The sequence below is a fragment of the Peromyscus californicus genome, unplaced genomic scaffold, assembly GCF_007827085.1.
Source record: "Peromyscus californicus insignis strain IS unplaced genomic scaffold, ASM782708v3 Scaffold_6__1_contigs__length_162567912, whole genome shotgun sequence".
Classification (NCBI taxonomy): Eukaryota; Metazoa; Chordata; class Mammalia; order Rodentia; family Cricetidae; genus Peromyscus; species Peromyscus californicus.
Window position 1 is genome coordinate 46,003,213 of NW_026294584.1, and position 19,341 is coordinate 46,022,553.

Below are 19,341 nucleotides of genomic sequence, written 5' to 3' on the forward strand. Positions count from 1 at the left end.
GGAGCTATCGTGGGTCTATGCTTTTAGCCAAGCAGCGTGTAGCCCAGAAACCTCTTTTTTTTATTTTGTACTAGCAAAGTCTAAATCCACCGTGCAGCTTAATGTGCCACTTGCAGAGCCTCATTCCCACCATACTCCAGGTCGAGCGCACACGCCAGGAACCCACAAGTAGCTCAAACCGGCAGCTGCCACTCATTTGAGAGACAATTAGGAAGCTGTTTTTAGCTCTGTTTTAGAATCTTTTCTTAGGTTTTAGGTGGAAACTCTTGCCACTACGTTGGACGCCATTTGTAGATAGAGTTTTCTTGCCTGGCCCACAGTCAGGACAAATCTCTATCACCTGCCAGTCCCACAGCCGCTCAAACACGACCAAGTAAACACAGAGACTTATATTGCTTACAAACTGTATGGCTGTGGCAGGCTTCTTGCTAACTGTTCTTACAGCTTAAATTAATCCATTTCCATTAATCTATACCTTGCCACATGGCTCGTGGCTTACCGGCATCTTCACATGCTGTTTGTCATCGTGGCTGCTGGCAGTGTCTCTCTGACTCAGCCTTCCACTTCCCAGCTTTATTCTCCTCCTTGTCCTGCCTACACTTCCTGCCTAGCCAATGGCCAATCAGTGCTTTATTTATTGACTAATCAGCAACACATTTGCCATACAGAACATCCCACAGCAGGGGACTGAACAGGGGACTCCAGGAAGATGAACTACTGGGGACAAACATGGTCTTCACCCTCCTTCCTGAGAATGGCATGGGTAGGGGAAAATCACAGTGACATCAAGTCCTCAGCTCTAACCCAATAAGCACTCAGACAATGCAAGGGCACACACTTTTCATATGCTGCAGGGTATGGGGAGTACAGTAGCCCTGTCAAGTAGTGAGTAAGTTTGAAGGGTGGATCCTTCTCCCTAAAGCTGCCTGTCAAGCCCACCTGAGTTACTTAGTATCCCTGGAGCTACAGGTGAATCAGACAGGCAGACTTAACAGAATGTAAGAAATAACAATGTAACTAAGGGGAGAAATGCTTTCCAGTGTTTGCTCCTTGTCTAACTAACAAAAGAACAGTAGAGGTGGATTTTGTTTTGTTCTCGCCACCCCCCCTCACTCACTGGGGGGAGGGAGCGCACCAGTAAAACAAACCTATTTCAGTTCATATGTTGTGCATCAGGCCAGCCATGGCTGCATTCTTCAGCACTCTGATTTCAGGGTCTGTCTCTGCCCTATCTACCTACCAGTCATCAGGGATGAGGAAGGGAAACTCCCATGATAGCCAGTCGCCCTCATTAAAACAAACTGCCTGAGAGGAGCTGGGATACAGAAAGTAAAGGCTTTCTAATGAAGAAAATACCAAACCCCAATTTCACCATTTTACCTTTAGGGGAGAGCGAGGCAAAGAACTGACTAGAGTCTTAAGAAACACAAATAATTGAAAAGTGTAGGGTTAGCAATTTTAAATCAAAGTGAATTTTAACGTTTACCCTCAAGAATCAAATAGCATAGGTATGCCTTAACTATTCTTTTTCTAATGAGACATGATATGCTTAGCATTAACTTTTCGGTTTTACTCTTGATCTGGTTTTTATAAAGTGTATAACATGTGCCAGGTCCAGTAGGTGGCATAAACATTCCAACATGCTATTTCTTAACCTGGGAATCATGAGGGAAAATAAATGTATCTTTATTTTGTAGTGACTCTTTTAAGTCTAGAAGCTGCCAATAGCATTTTTCTACTAGCCAAGTTATTCTAAGCATTATATCCAAATTGGAAGAAAAAAAAAACCACACAGCTCTTACAATAATTGATCTTTAAAAATGCATGTGCAGACTTGTACAGCCACTTTGGAAATCAATATGGAGCTATCTCAGAAAACTGGGAATCAAGCTACCTCAAGACCCAGCTATGCCACTCCTGGGCATATACCCAAAGGACATTTCATCATAACACAAGGATACTTGCTCAACTATGTCCACAGCATAGCAGCTCTCTTTCTTTTTTCTTTTTCTTTTCTTTCTTTTTTTTTTTTAAACATCATTAGAACATTTATTATCTAGGCAGGTCCTTTTTTTTTCAATTTTTTTTTAATTAAGAAATTTTCTATTCACTTTACATAACAACCACAGATCTCCCCACAGCTTTCTTAGTAATAGCCAGAAACTGGAAACAACCTAGATGTCCCTCAACCAAAGAATGGACAAAGAAAATGTGATACATTTACACAGTGGAGTATTACTCAGCTGTCAAAACAAAAGTCATGAAATTTGCAGGCAAATGGATGGAACTGGAAAAAAAAAAAATCAACCTGATTGAGGTAACCCAGACCCAGAAAGACAAACATGGTATGTACTCACTTACAAGTGGATATTATCTGTAAAGATGAACCATGCTACAACCCACAGACCCAGAGACACTGAGTAACAAGGAGGGTTCAAGGGGGACCACTTGAATCGCCCTAGGAAGGGGAAATAGAACAGATATGGGGGAAGGGGAACAGGAGGGATCAGGTGGGGGAGGACAGTGGGATAAAAGTACTGGGAAAGACAAATGGAATTGGTGGCATCTCGGTGACGAGCCAGACACCTAGTACAATGGAAACTCCCAGGAATCTATGAGGGTGACCCCAGCTAAGACTCCTAGTAATGGGGGATATGAGGCCTGAACTGGCCATCTCCTGTAACCAGGCAAGACTTCCAGTGGAGGGGTTAGGACACCAACCCAGCCATATAACCTTCAACCTACAATTTGTCCTGCCTACAAGATGTGCTGGGGTAAAGGTGGCACAAAAATTATGGGAGTAGTCATTCAATAAATGGTCCAGCTTGAGACCTATACCATGAAAGAAAGCCCACCCATGACATTGCTTATTAGAAGGCCAGGACCCAGAGGCGGGACAGTCCAGAGACCTAGGATAGAACCAAACACAACTGGAAAAAAAAAAAAAAGTCAATGAAATGATTCCTAATAATATTCTGCTATACTCATAAATTGGTGCCTAGCCCAACTGTCATCAGAGACGCTTCATCCAGCAACCAATGGAAACAAATGCACAGACCCACAGGCAAATATTAGGTGGAGCTCAATGAATTCTTCTGAAGAGGGGGAGGAAGGATTATAGGAGCCAGGGGGGTCAAGGATATCACAAGAAAACCCATAGAACCAACTAATTTGGGCTCACAGGAGCTCACAGACACTGAACCAACAACCAGGGAGCCTGCATGGGACTGACCTAGGCCCTCTACATATGTTACAGTGTGTTGCTTGATCTTCTTGTGGGACCCTAACAGTGGGAGCAGGGGCTGTCTTCTGACCCTTTTGCCTGCTTTGGAGACCATATTCCTCATACTGGGTTGCCTCATCCCGCCTTAATACAAGGAGAGGTGCCTAGTCTTACTGCAACTTGATGTTCCATGTTTGGTTGAAATTCATGGGAGGACTGCTCTTTTCTAGAGAGAAGAGGAGTGGATAGGGAGGCGGGGGTGAATGGGAGATGAAGAGGGAAGGGAAATAGTGGTCAGGATATAAAAATAATAATAATAATAAATTTGTAATGCATGAGTGCACTTTGATCATTTTATGTATCCATTTAATTTTTTATTTAGAAAATCAGGCATATACATCACACATATGTACGCAGAATGTATAAAACATATAAATACTTGTAGATAAAAATGTATTTCAGACTGAGGGCAAACTTTAAAAATCCTCATTTAACAAAGGTTCATAGATATATATTAAGTGTATATTATAATTATAGATGACTCTAATAATAAATATACATAGTTGAAAACTCAGCCACTCATCCTGTGTTATCAAGATTCAATGAAGAAAACAGTTCTTCTACCTAGACAGATGCAAGAAAGCTTAGAGCTGACAGTCCACCTCAAACATCCAGGCTCAGACACATCAGTTCCTCTATATCTATACCTCTCCATGTTCCTTCTTCCCAAGCAGAGTGCTAGGTGAATAATGCCTTAACAGGTATCTCTGAGAAACCCTTAGGAGTGTGGGTCACACATAAGAGGGTCAAAGGGCCTGAGACAACTTAGAGATATTCCACAAAATACCATAGTCTATGCTTCCATTTATCCAGGAGGTCCTCTCACACATGTTTGGAAAGAGCCACTGACTCAGGCCCAGGCTAAACACTGAGCAAAACTCATCTACTTGCAGGTTAAACTAGGAGAATCCAAACATAATACACTGACCATTACAGTCAGAACTACAGTGAGAAATACCCATTCCACTACCCCTAAATCAGGATCAAAAGGATGGTATCAGCCGCCCAATACATTAATCTGAAGCCTCCTACCTTTCAAGAATTGACAATCATGAGAAAGAAAAATGTACACATATTAACAGCAAACGTCCTGAAGGATCACTCTGGTGATAGAGGATCAGGAAATAACTGCTTTGTTTAAGTTATTTGATGATGAATTCATTCACAATTTCTTGTGGATAGATTGCATGATGAATACCTTTTGGCGATGATCTTTGTTCATTTTTCAAAACGGCTAATTTTTGCATGAGTGAGCAAACCAGCATAGGTGCTCCTGCTGTTCCATCAAAACAGAAGCTATCAGTCCCATGTGGAAAAAAGGGAAAACCACATTAAACAGTTTACCTGAGGACACATGTTTTATTAATCATGGCTTCAGAAATGCTGCAGTATGAAATACTTGGAAAGTGCCTGTTAATAAAAAAATGATACCTGCTGCCTTATGCAGAAGGTGACAGGAAGACTTCTGCCACCAACACTACGTCTCTGTAAAATAACAAACATCAACACTTGAAAAGTAAAAATACATTGCTCAAATATACCCAACAATGCCACTCTGCTAGTACTAAAAAAAATTGCTATATCCCACTTATGACAGAAAACAAGTCAATGTAAATAGACATTCCCTGGCATCATGGGAGGTTTGGCAATATTCCAAAGCTCATGCTATTAGGTCTAGGCTAATTATTTTTAATAATAATAATAATAATACACTTGGATCTCTTGCCTAGCATACACAAGATCTTGAGCTCAACCTCCAACCCTGAAAAATGACAGCAACTACAATAATAACAACTGCTGTCTACTCTGAAGAAGATGAAGCAGTTAGCGAGGACGTCCATTCAATGTTCCCATTGACATGGTTTTTGAACACCATCTATAAGTGAAGCAGATGTACAATTAGTCACAGTAAACCTAGAGGTCAGGTATGTACTCTGCCTGCACCAGGAGCTTCATGTCCAACAAAAAAATGCATGCCTAGCACAGGCATAAATTAGTAGAAAGGATTGAATTCCCAAAGAAGATCATGCAAAATACCTGTGTTGGCTAGTTTTATATCAACTTAAAACAAGCAAGAGCCATTTGTGAAGAAGAAAATGCCCCTACCAGACTGGTCTGTGGGCAAGGCTGTCGGATATTTTGATTAATGATTATGTGAAAGAGCACATCCTATTGTTGGTGTGTTACTCCTAGATAGGTGTCATCAGTGGCAGAAGAAAGCAAACTGTGCAAGCCATAGAGAGCAAGCAGTAAGCAGCACTCCTCAATGGTCTCTGCATCACCTCCTACCTCCAGGTTCCTGCCTTGAGTTCCCACCCTGACTTCCTGGACGATGGACTACAAGCTATAAAATGAAATAAACCCTTTCCTCTCCAGGTTGTTTTTGGTCATGGTGTTTTATCACAGCCATAGAATTCTTAGATATAAGACAATAGCATACACCATGGATTTAGAAGACAAACAGAATCAAGAAACATTCCAATAAAGCAACCATCATGTTCTTCTCTCCCTCCGTGTCTCTCTCTCTCTCTCTCTCTCTCTCTCTCTCTCTCTCTCTCTCTCTCCCCTCTCTGGGTCTAAAGATGTAGGTGAGGATGGCAGCATTTCCTACAAGAGGGAATGCACACTCCTTAGCTTTATTGCAAATTGAATGCACTCCTTGTTACCTCCTCTCCCACTAAGTATCTGCATTTCAAAAACACATAACTAGTTGCAATTTCCAGAAATCACCAACCCCTTTATGATTCCAACCACTGTTCCTCCCATTTCTTCACCCACAAACTGCCCCTCTTGCTCACCTCCATTCTCTACCACCAAAAACAACTTACCTGACTGCAAACTCCTATTCATCCTGGACTATTCAAAGACAACATCACCATGTTTTTCCTGAAATCTATACTCTGCCTTCTCCAGGAAGAAGCTCCCTATGTTTTTCCATTATGACTCATACTGCAGTGCTCTGCTCTATTCATTTCTACAGCCCAGCATTTATTAGCACAGTATCTGACACAGCCAATACTAAACAAATGTTTGGGAAACAAGGTACAGAAAACCCAGCGAAAGGTAAAGGGGTAGGAAGAAAAAAGCTGTTCACTTTGACAAGGATCAACCTGGAGCTGGTAAAGGGTGACAGTAAAGTTGGAGCCCTGGCTCCTGTACTAACAAAGGGGAAAAGAGCCTTCTATTGATCTCCTGATATATTTCAACAACTGCACCTTATCCCATTTAGTCTCTATGACAACCACGTGAAGATGCCATTAGTCTCTCCATTTTACCCTGGAGGAAAATGAGACAACCTGCCCAGGATCACACAACTATTAAGACTATTAAGTGGCAAAGGCTCACTGCACACCAAACACACACAAAACACTCCTATTCAGAGGTGATTCGACTGCTGCCTTTCGTTTCCCATTTGAAGGTTTGGGCTCCTTTCCTCAGTGGTCCTACTGACACAATCTCATTTCATGACAACAAGCAACCAAGGTGATGATTCCATCTGTGGGCCTTTGCACCTAGGCCTACTTAGCCTGAAAGTACATCAGAAAAGATGCTGTAGGTCTGAGTACCAGTACCAGCAGGTCTCTAACAGTTCAATGTCACCTGACTAAAAAGAACAGGATATTTTCAATCAAAATAGAATATGACCTCAAAAAGTTTCAGTTCAAAGTCCTATAAACCTTAATGATCAATTAAACAGCAGTTTTTTGTTTTTTTTTTTTTTTTTTTTGGTTTTTTGAGACAGGGTTTCTCTGTGTAGCTTTGCGCCTGCCCTGGAACTCACTTGGTAGCCCAGGCTGGCGTCGAACTCACAGAGATCCACCTGGCTCTGCCTCCCAAGTGCTGGGATTAAAGGCGTGCGTCACCACCGCCCGGCCTAAACAGCAGTTTTTAAAAATCCATTTTTAAAAGTTTTCCTTTGTCATTTTCACAAAAAGATGAATATAGTTATTAAACAAAGGCTATGTCAGTAGAGATATCATGTTTAATAGGACAGGAAAAAATAATTAGAGAAAGTAATTTATTATGTATATGCTTATCAGGATTCATAAAAGTATTTTTAATTATATACTGTTTTTCTTTTTTTATTAAAAAACTAATAAAGTATGCCAAAGGTCAAAAACTAATCATGAAAAGAACTTCCCATACTCTTACAATAATCATGCTAAGAAGTTTCTAAAATAGAATTATTAAAGCAACATTTTCAGCAAAGTCTTTAAAAGATAGCACAGATGCACTTAGGGCTTCAACCCCACAGGAATCCACAAAGTCAACATGCTTCATAAAACAAACTACTCAGTGTGTCCATGTCGTCCACACAGTTACACAAAAGCTGCTGGGCCAGCCCGCTGGCTTCCATGGACGGAAGACTGCAGGGAGCAGTACTGCCATCACAATGGCTTCCAGCATGGACACAGAGCCCAGCCAAGTTCCACAGGGAATATGCTGAGGGGTGGTAAAAACAACCCACTAAAACAATGCTACTTCGTTAAATAATTTGTGTAAAGCTGGTCCTGGCCATGTATGTCTATGATCCCAATACTTAGGAGACTGAGGCAGGAAGATTAGGAGTTCAGGGCCAGCCACAGTTACTTAGGAAGTTTGAAACTAGCAAGGACTACATGATTACCATCGCAAAAATAAAAAATTAAATAAACAAAAAGTAAATTTGTATAAATCATCAGACAAGATTCAGCACCTATAACCTAGCTAGTGATACGACAAAACAATGAAAATGTTTTAGGGAGTTGCTAAAATCAAATTCCGCTTTAATACTTGTGATTTAAATCAAAATAATCCTGAATACAGTAATTGATTTCTGTATCATTCCTCAGGTCTATCCTGAAAAACAACAGCCTACAGCAATCAATATTTTATCTTATTTTTAAAGTCATTACATAGCCATTATGTCAACAGCAAACTAATTACACCTGATAAATTAAATGTACCTACCAAAATAAAATGGTGAATAAAACCAATCTGCTGCAGTAGAGCATGTGACAAGGAGATACGATGGGAAGCAATGTTTGTAAAAGCCCATAGAAGCTAAACCAAATCCTTAGTTGTAGTTCATTTCTTTATTTGGCAGTTAGATGTTGATGTGTTCAAATACACAGGAGTCAGTCTCCCTAGCTTCTGCACACTGGCTTGAGCAAAGGCAGCCTTCCTTCCAGCTGTGCCTCAGGACACCAGAAGCCCAAGACCTCAGAGAGCTAGCCCAGGGCTTTCAGAAGAGGGCAGAGATCCTTCTAGGAAGAAAAGAATTATGAACACTGAGTCAGGAAGTGAGGTAAAGCCCCACAAAAAGGTATGGTATGAAGAAACTTAAATCTTAAGGATCCCAACGTTTCCACGGAAAGTGAGGACCTCCCAACAAAGAAGATGGCCAAAGCTGAACTCTAGGCCCAAACACACTAATCTAACTTAAGCCAAATCCCAGCAGCAAAGCAGCTATGAAGATGCAAAGTAGGGTGTAAAACCTGCTGAGAGCTAAGAACCCAAAAGAACAATACCCTGCTCCAGTCCCTTCTAAACTTTGGCAAGTTTGTGCTAATGAGTACCTTCTTTCCAAACTAAATCAATGACTAGGAGTGAGACCCAATCTCCAGTCAAACTCCATTCCTGCCACTGCCTCAAACCCATTCTTTCTCCAGATAGTATTCTAAAAGCCTCTTTCAATGGGGAGTCCTTGGATCTGCATAGCTGAGACCTGAAACTGGAAGAACAAGTGTATCATCCCAAGCATGGGGAAGATCCTCATATCCCTCCCCACTGGAACCAATTCAACGGAAAGGCCCCTCTCCTCTTTGACTCTAGCTAACACATGTACTTACACGTCGGGCTGTACTTTCTGGTTTGTTTCAACCCATTCATTCTATAAACTGTTACTGAACAGCTGGCATTGCAGTCCCTGTAGCTGAGAAAACAGAAGATGAGCATGCAGCAAACAGTCACTGCTCTCAAAGGCTTAAAGCAAGTAGGGAGTAAAAGAGGTACACCTGTGTGCAACTGTACATCAATGAAGTCTATCTGACAGGGTGAGTAAAATTTGTGAACCAAAAGGAGGTGTTTAAAAATTATCTGTTGGGAGTGGGAGAGATGGCTCAGTGGTTAAGAGCACTGGCTGCTCTTCCAGAGGACCTGGATTTAATTCCCAGCACCCACATGGCAACTCACAACTGTCTGTAACTCCAGTCCAGTGGCTCCAACACCCCCACACAGACATACATGCAGGCAAAACACCAATGTATGTAAGACAAAAACAATTAATTAATTAAATAAAATGAAATAAAATAAAAATCATCTGTTTAAGCAGTCCACACTGGCAAGATAAGTCAACGGCTTCTGAGGAACCATGCCAACCCTGAGACCTTCTTCTAGGCTCATTAGTTAGCGCAGGCTCAACAGGTCAGTGTTTACCTACAGTAAACACAGTTCTGCAACTGCTACTCAGGTTAGCAAAAAGACTGTCAACACTGACCAAGGGAACCCAGAAGGAAGCGCCCTCAAGGAGGGCCTCAGAGAACAGAGGAGAAAACAAAGCTATGGTCACTGAAGGAGTGAATTAAAGAACAATTTGGGGACTGCGTGTGAGGTCCTACACAGGCAATGTACAACAGGGCCCTGTGGGTCCACACAAGACCCAGGTTAGCAGGCAGGGATCACTCACAGGGTGGTTTCTGGGAAGAAGTCTAAAACAGAGTATAGAAGTCCTCCCGACAAACATGGTAGACAGTAAAGTGGGGTGGGGCTGGGCTAGACAGCTAGGGGAACAGCTCTGAGAAAAGAACACCACAAGCATGTCCTCAAAAGAACAGGCTCAGGTACACTCAGGGCTTCAATTCTGGTTACACACGAAAAGATCAGGCATGACAAAGGAAGGTCTGGGAGATGACAGAAGAAACCAACCGGGCAACAGAGTATTGCAGGACCATGGTGGCTGCAAGAGATTTAGACTTCCTCCCAAGGGGAAGGTGGAGCCTCCCACATCTTCAACCAAGGCATAATTGGTCTTACCGAAATGAAAGAGTTCTGGGGCTATGGTGAGAACAGGCTGAGAACTGCAAGGCGGAGGCAGGGCCCGCAAGCACAGAGGGTTTGAGCAAGGCAGGGAGAAACGACTGTGGTCAGAGTAAGGCAGTGACACCATGAGGGAGACCATAAAACTTGAAATCAGAAGGCAAACAACCTAGAATACAGCTGTGGAACGTCTAACCAAATGCAGAGGAGCAAGACAGGGTGTCCCCATGATAGCAATGATGGCATATGGCATCACTGTAAGCCTAGAGCAAGAGCAACACTACTCCCAGTGTCACTAAGGACGGAAATGCTACCACCAGTGTGAGCGCAGCTCGGCTTCCAGACTATGTACTTCACCATCACACCATCAACCAAAGAGTAACCAAGGTGTTATCAATGCTACCCTGCAACCAAGTAATTTCAAGCTCCAATCTTTTGCTGCCGGCTAATTAAAGAGCATATTTCAATTATCCACTTACTCAGGGGAACCAGGAATTGTCTCAAGCACATCATAGCCACTCCTTGGAAAAGTCTGATGATCCTTTCTATCCACAGTTCCCAAGGCCTTACAAGGCCCTCCAGTACTGTGATAGCTGTCAGCAAAGTGTCAAGAAGCCCTAGGCTAGAACAGGTTTAAAAGGAAAGCTTAAAACACTTAATTCTCCCAAGCGGGGGGGGGGGGGGGGGGGGGGGGGGGGGGGGGGGGGGGGGGCGGGGCATGGCCTAATACAGAGTACTTCAGGACTAACTGGATGAAGCAGAGGAATAGAAAAGGGGAACAGGAAGAAATAAAATGGCGGGCCAGGCCTTACTTTCTCAAATGTCTTTTAAAAGAAAAAAACATCATCATCAACAACAATAACCTATTATTTGGCTGACAGCTGGAAAGTCAATGGATTGATTTTGAATATCTCCACATGCGATAGAAAAATGCACATTTGAAGCTCTCTCGGGCAATTGTTTTAAGAGATCTGGGCTATCCCAATGATGTCCTATAAAATCTGTCAAATTTCAAGAAAGACAATAAGATTGCTAATTAGGCATTTATTTTACAACTGGCATATAAGATTTAAGTCAAAAATAGTATTTCTACATGTTGGCATGTCTTTATTCTCCATACTCCATCAGAGTAGTTTAGATAGACAAAAGTCTTGTATTTTATAAATCTTGAGACAAGATTACAAATTCCTACCTTATAGTTTTTGCCTCTAATAATATCCATGATTTATTTGTCTTATCCATGAACGGTTGAGAAAATATAATCCACTCTTAAAATCACCTTAAAGTTAGTATCCAAAAATCTACTGAAGCAAAAAATAGGTGTTCTTTTTTTCCTCCCGTCTCAGAGTGTAGACTCAGGGCAAGTAGCATATGCCTTAACTCTAGCCCACAGGAACTGTGGGAACTGGCATTCCTCCAGCTCTAATCCTCACACATAGGCCCCTCCCATGCTGCTGCTGCTTCTCAGCAAGCTAGCCAGAAGCAGGGACTCTCTGATCCACTGGCCTTCATATCACCTGTAAGCACATATGTGTGGTAAATTACAGAGGTGGTCACAAGGCCGGGACCACCAAAAATTTACTTAAAAGCCACAGAGCTAACATTTAATCCACTAACAGGAAGTTCACTAGGCAGAATTTCCAAATGGCAGGGGACTATTGTAAAGTGTAATATTGGGAATATTCCAGAAAGTGCTAAGCTTTTTCTCTGTAACTCCTTCCCTCTGGCACTGCACCTGTTGTGTGTGTGACCCCTCTTGCACTATCCCCAGGCTGCCCTAAAATATAAACTTCCTAGCCAGGAATTGACTGTTATATAAAAAGGCCTAAGTCCTCCTCAGAATGTTCATATAGATTTTAAACTTTTGCTGGTTTCTTAAAAGAAAATGTAAGGTCAAGAGTAATAAATCAGATGATACCAAGTAAAGTGACCCAGATGAGAAGATAAGGACTGAGCCAAAAATCATCACTACCCAGCCATGCAGGCTTATCATCAAGTTACCAGGTCCCCCAAATCCCCAGCCTTTACTACATCTACAAAGACCATAAAATGGCTTCCCTTCCCTATCTGGTTTCAACTTATCCTCTCCCTACCCTGCCAAGAAACCACTTGTCTTAGTTACTGCTATGTTCTACTGCTATGAAGAAACACCACAACTGAGGCAACTTACGAAAGGAAGCATTTAATTGGGGGCTTGCTTTCAGTTTCAGAGGGTTAGTCCATGACCATCATTGCCAGGAGCATGGCGGCAGCAGCAGCATGCACAGCTCTGGGGCAGTGAGACTGGGCCTGGCGTGGTCTTTTGAAGCCTCAAAGCCCATCCCCAGTGACACACCTCCTCCTACAAGGCCACAACTCCTATTCTTTCTAAAACAGTTCCACAACTAGGGACTAAACATTCAAATACATTAGCCTATGGAGGCCACTTTCATTCAAACCACCACACCATCTTAACATCTCATTTACCTGCTCAAAACTCATGATACAGCCCACAGTGCCACACGGCCTCACACAGCTAAGAACAACTTTTGTATTCTTTTTCTTGTCCTCACAGTGCCAAATAAGGATAAATAAAAATGCTTATAATTTTTTTCATTTAAAAGGAAAATGGGCCGGGCGGTGGTGGCGCACGCCTTTAATCCCAGCACTCGGGAGGCAGAGCCAGGCGGATCTCTGTGAGTTCGAGGCCAGACTGGGCTACCAAGGAGAGGCGCAAAGCTACACAGAGAAACCCTGTCTCAAAAAACCAAAAAAAAGAAAAAAAAAAAAAAAGGAAAATGGTCTTATTTTACGCAATGGTAGAATAGATGTATTCTTACCACTCAGATGTCTTTGTTAAATATAAAAATATCAATGAAAAAATCGGCACTTCATTTTTAACCATAAAAACGTTATTAACATCTGGATGTACATGAAGGAAGAAGCCACTAATGCAATTTTCTAATCTTCTAATCTAAAATTAGATGAAACTTCTCAGTAGCTGCCAGGACCTTAGAGGATAAGATGAAACTCCTTAACTTCTGGTTAGGCCCCAGGAAACCTTATCAGAATTAATCTGCTCTATTCACTGATTTTATATGAAGTATCTGTCACATTAACACCCCTCAGATCCCTTTCTCCTCAAGGTCTGCCTCAAGTCTACATCCCTTCACAGCAAGCCAAGCTTCTGATCCATTCCTTTCATTTCCTAAACTGCCTCCCAGACTTCTGTATACACTCTACCTCACTTGCATATTGGTTCCTTTACTCAAAAATACTGCACAACACCATCATGCTAAATATGACTTGACCAAACTGTTCTTTCAAGTCCAAGATCACTGCCATACCAATACCTGTTCTTTCAAGTCCAAGATCACTGCCATACCAATACCTGTTCACAGAAAGAACTAACCATGAGTTTTCTTCATCACTCATTAAAGGTGGACTGTTACAGATCTTCTTTTAGGAGCAGGATGATCTCATTAGAGATTAGATTTAATGCTTTGGAACCTCCAGGCTAATTATCCATTACAGTAATGCAAAAACTACAGATTAGGATACTGGCATCCACAAAGTTTCACATATAACCGAAGGAGATCTAAGACACTGTACCTTCTTCACTCAGATGTGCAGACACCAGTCAACGGAATAAGCAGGACTTGTTAACTTTGAACTCTCCCTACAGTGCTGTGTCTAAATGAGCCTTAAGGAGCTGTTTAAAAATAACCAGAAGGGCCAGATTCTGGAGAAAAAATACATACAACATATAGATGAATCTGTTTCCCTAAATTGGCTGCTTAGTTTGGGCTGTGCTATTTCCTGCTCAAATTGGTTTCCGGCAATTTGTTAAGGCTGCCAAATACTTAGTGATCTCAGCAATACACTTAACAAAAATTGGCAAATCTTTCTTATTTTTCACAATGACAAGAAGTTTACAGAGAAACTTCCACGGTGAAGATAATAATAAGAATGAGCTCATTTGTCTTTTTTTTTTCCAGATTTATCACTTTCGTCAGGTTCCCAGTGGCTTAGGAAACCAATAAACAGCCTAATACCATTTCCTGTTTGATTTTCTCATATTGATCTGGAGACAGTTTCTTAGGGGTGGATAGGGTCGAACATGAACGGACTGACCTCACCACAGGCCAGCAAAACTAAAGGATCAAGATGGAGGGGGGAAAGGCCAATAGCCAACATTGATTTTTAAAATCAAAAGATGCAAGATGTTAATAAAAAAGGTAAGCGTGTAACTATGCACAATGGCATCCCCTCTGTCCACCTAAGGAGAGAATTAGCGGGTATAAGAGCAAGTCAACATAGTTGTGACAATGGAGCAAAGAAGCTGAGGCAGAAGACACAGTGAAGTTCTTTAGAGCACATTCCTTTATTAAAGTGGTGCTGCAATCGGCTGTGTGCCACACAGTGTATTATTTTACCCAAACAGTTTTACATGCAAATACTTATTGCAATGAGTCACTGATCTGGTTCAAGCTTTCTCAAAAAGAGGAAAAAAAGCTTCAGTGAAGTCTTTAAAAAAAAAAACCTTACTTTTGTAGAACATAAATTATATTCTCCAAACTATGTGTTTGTCTGTGTGTGAGTGTGTGTGTGTGTGTGTGTATGTGTGTGTGTGTGTGTGTACATACACATATGATAAACTTAGCTCTTACATTCAGACATCCTATGGTTCTTGGTCCATCAAACACACTGCCCTATATTCACACATGTGAATAGCCTAGGGCTAGTATGAGTAAGTCCTAAGAGAAAGAAAGCATTTTAATAAACATTAAAAATTCAGCTCACATTTAATTTCTGAAAAATGCAGAAAAAGCTGGTGACATTTCCATCAATAAATTTCGGTAGACTTGAAAAATTATTTCACAACACATCTGAATTATGAATCATAAGAACTCTATTACTGAGCACTGACTAAAACCCCAATGAGAGAAACTTAGAAGAGAATATAAATTTTGAGGTTAGAACTTTTAACAATATATTTTTTTAATTTTAAGAACCAATGTTTGCTAATTTCCACAGTCATGGTCTAACTGGTTTCTGAACATAAAGGAAGATCACTTCAAATACTATTCTAACATTAGCTCTCCTTTTGGCTTAGGTTGAAGGGAGGGAACCACATGACAGCCTTACTGGGTCTTTTTCCTGTCATGGTGCCAGAAATGATTTGACTGCTCCGAGCATGAGGAACCAACACCTCCAGCATCCTCTTCCCAAACCTGCCGAAGCTATGTCCAAGACTGCTATAAAGATGCTATACCGCTGGGTGGTGGTGGCGCACGCCTTTAATCCCAGCACTCGGGAGGCAGAGCCAGGCGGATCTCTGTGAGTTCGAGGCCAGCCTGGGCTACCAAGTGAGTCCCAGGAAAGGCGCAAAGCTACACAGAGAAACCCTGTCTCGAAAAACCAAAAAAAAAAAAAAAAAAAAAAGATGCTATACCTCGAGCCCGGTGGTGGTGGTGCCTGTCTTTAATCCCAGCACTCGGAAGGCAAAGACAGGCAGATCTCTGTGAGTTCAAGGCCAGCCTGGTCTACACAGCGAGATCCAGGACAGGCACCAAAACTACACAGAGAAACCCTGTCTCGAAAAAAAAAAAAAAAAGATACTATACCACCACAGAATGTCCCCAGAGTTTCCATTACTGACAGTCCTAGGATGAGTGATGTGGAAGGGACAGAGTTAGAGTCACAAGCCACCAACACACAGAACCATCTGGCCTCAAAGCCTCAGTCACATCAATAGAGCACCTGATAAATGCCCAGCACTGGTGAGTCCCAGGCTAGAACCACACAGCCGAGCTTCCTGCAGGCCAAAATTAGTCTACACTGCATTACCCAACATGACAGACACTAGCCACATGCAGTTAGTGACCATGAAATGTGACCAGTGCATCTGAGAAACACATTCTTATTATATTTCCATTGATTAGTTTTTATGTAATTTTTAATGGTCAAAGGTAAGGAGTAGCTACTCTTTATTTCGAACAAGAGTAGTCTGGTCACCAACTCACAAGGTGATAGTCTAGGTCTTCAGTGCCCAGGATGGTCACAGCTGAGCATGAGCCATGTCTGTAGTCATGTCAAACCTAGAATGGGAACAGACAGATTCCCCAAGAAAGTCAAGCTTATCACACCATCCATGCCTGGCTCTGCAGGTCATACATACCATGGGCACTCACAGAAGTCAGGCAGCCTACCCTTAACTCTATCAAAGTGTCAATTTAAGAAACCAATCAAGGGCCAAGATGGCTCAGCAGGTAAAGGTACTTGCCATGCAAGCCTGACAACCTTGAGTTCAATCCCAGAATCCAGTGAAGGTGGAAGGAAAGAATCAATTCCACAATGTTGTCCTCTGACTCCACATGCATGCTATCACTCTCTCACTCTCTCTCTCTCTCTCTCTCTCTCTCTCACACACACACACACACACACACACACACACACACACACACACACACACATATAAATTAATTTTTTTAAAAAAGTCAACTCCAAAAGGAAAACCTTCCCTCTCCTTCAGTTCATCACAGAGTGAGACAGTACGGAGCTTGAAGAACCAACTAGCACTCAGAACAGAAGGTTCTCTCCTAAGCCCAGCAGAACAGCTCAGGCAGCTCCTTCCATCCTAGGAGTTTCTCTTCTACAAATGAAGCGGGAGGTCATGGAAACTGTCATCACACACAGTGGCATTTACTCTGGAGTCACATGGATGAGTTTAACTCTCAGCTCTGTGGCTCACCAGCTGTGTGACTCTGAGCAAAATAATTCATCACTGTGTGCCTCAGCTTTCTTCTGCATAAAGTACATTAGTAACAGTTCCTTTCATGGAGGGTTTTAAGAATAAGGTCAGGTAAGAGATAAAGGATTCAGCACAACTCTACCATATAAATATCATGTCTTACTTATCATTTCATCATTATTTTATCACTGTCTACCTTAACAAAGCAGAACCAATCCAATTTTAGAACAAGTTCCAAATTTAAAAATATTCATAAATCAAAATTTATTTCTAAATCAAAATACTTAACATTAATTTCAACATCTTCTAGAGTTTTGTTTTTTTTGTTTTTAAATGTCTGCCTCTACCTTCCTTATAGTCTTATTAGGCATTTAGTTATATCTGCACAAAATCTAAACTCTCTGAAACAACTCAAAAAGCTTCATTATTTGTAATGCAGGCATTCAGTAAATGTTGCCTAATTCATGGAACTGGATCCAGAATGATCAGAAGTAGTTACTTTCAAAATATGTAACAGAATTTTTCCTAAATTAACAGTTAATAATAAGAATGTGCCGGGCGGTGGTGGCACACGCCTTTAATCCCAGCACTCGGGAGGCAGAGGCAGGCGGATCTCTGTGAGTTCGAGGCCAGCCTGGTCTACAGCGCGAGATCCAGGAAAGGCGCAAAGCTACACAGAGAACCCTGCCTCGAAAAACCAAAAAAAAAAAAAAAAATAAGAAGAAGAAGAAGAAGAATGCATTGAGAAGCAGATACTACCCTAGGAGCTGGGAACTTCCCTGTGAACAGACAAAGACAGAAGCTCATGAGTTTATCATAGTGAGTAAGCAGAGCATGGATGGCAGGAGATAAATGATGAAATAATAATACTGAAAAGGTAGACAGGGCCCAGTCAAGGTGCATCTCAGAGGCCACAGGAAATGATTCCAATCACATCAGAACACATCCCACAGAGAACCACCTGAGCCATGACATAAACTGATTCACATTCTTCATGAAAACATGGAGGCCACTATGTATAAATAGCACAGCACAGAGATCTGTGCAGGGACAGTAAGAGATGATAGTTACTGGACTGTAGCAGTAGAGATGGGCCCAATCTAAAAGCATTTTAGACACAGCGTTGACAAGATCAGACACTGGCTAGATGTAACGAGTAAGGAAAACAGAAAACAGAAATGCAGCTCCATTTGGAGGTTTGATTATTTACTCTTTCCTAGAAAAGATGGAGGAAGCAGCAGGTCTGTGGAAGAATAAATGGGGTCTGTGGGCTGTTAAGCTGGATATGTGCTTGTCTTTCATCTGTGTTAATTAACCATAAAGACTGTTCAACACTCCTACTAAAAAAGCAGTTTTGAAAAGACAAAAACTGTTCCTGATTAAGGTTGGTATCAGAAGTCAAGTTATATTTGTCAACTTAATGGTCAGCTTGAGGGTCACAAATGCTCCCCCGGACAGTGGCAAGTGCCAACAGTTCATCTTCCTCACTTTTACAACCTGCAGTCAAATAAGCCCTTTCAAATAAACTTCAAAAACTCTTGGTCCAAAAGTATTCCCTCCCATATTGTTCTTCTTGTCATTCCACAGTCAAGAGCATGTCCAGTCATCTTCTGGGCAATATCAAGAACAGTGGGAGAGGACTAGGGATGCAGCCCAGTGGTGGAGCTCTTGCCTAGCACACATAAGCTGGGTTCTGTCTCCAGATGAGAAGGAAGAGAAGGTCTGGACACACAGCAGCTTCTTGGTAATTATTTGTTGGATAAGTACACAGGTGGAGCTAGAGGAAGGTGAGGGAAAAGAAAAAGTACTGGGGGTCTCTTAACTGTTCTCATCCAAAAAGACCTATGGATGAGGCTTACAATTTCTCTATGGATTCCATTTAATAGAATTTTCACAACAACTAAATCAGACTATAACAAACTACATCTTTTGTAGAAGCTTTAAAAATTACTAGAAAATAAAAACATTTGAGGTATTTAATAATTCAGTATAGCTATCAGAAACAATAAATGAGTATTTTCTAATTTCAGGGGTTCTTCCTCCCCCCCCCCACCCCACCCAGGGGTTTTCTCAAAAAAAAAAAAGTATTTACTAAATATTTACTCCTTAATCTCCAATATTCCTACTATCAAACCATTTCACACAAAAGGTGTGAAGTAGCATTCTGAAGCTTAGCAGAGGGTTTAGGAGTTGGATGAAAAAAACAAAAGTTTTTCTTTCACAAAGTGCATTAACAACACAGCCAAACAGTTACAAGAAACTCTTGATACTGATTTCTAACACTCACCCTAGAAAGCTGAACATCCAA

The 19,341-nt window shown here is 41.6% G+C and overlaps 1 protein-coding gene across 2 annotated transcripts in view; it reads right to left on the reverse strand.

Annotated features, from left to right (window-relative positions):
• Chchd3 (coiled-coil-helix-coiled-coil-helix domain containing 3) overlaps positions 1–19,341 on the reverse strand; it is a 281,829-nt gene that overhangs the window by 251,241 nt on the left and 11,247 nt on the right. The gene's annotated exons all lie outside the window — the stretch shown is intronic.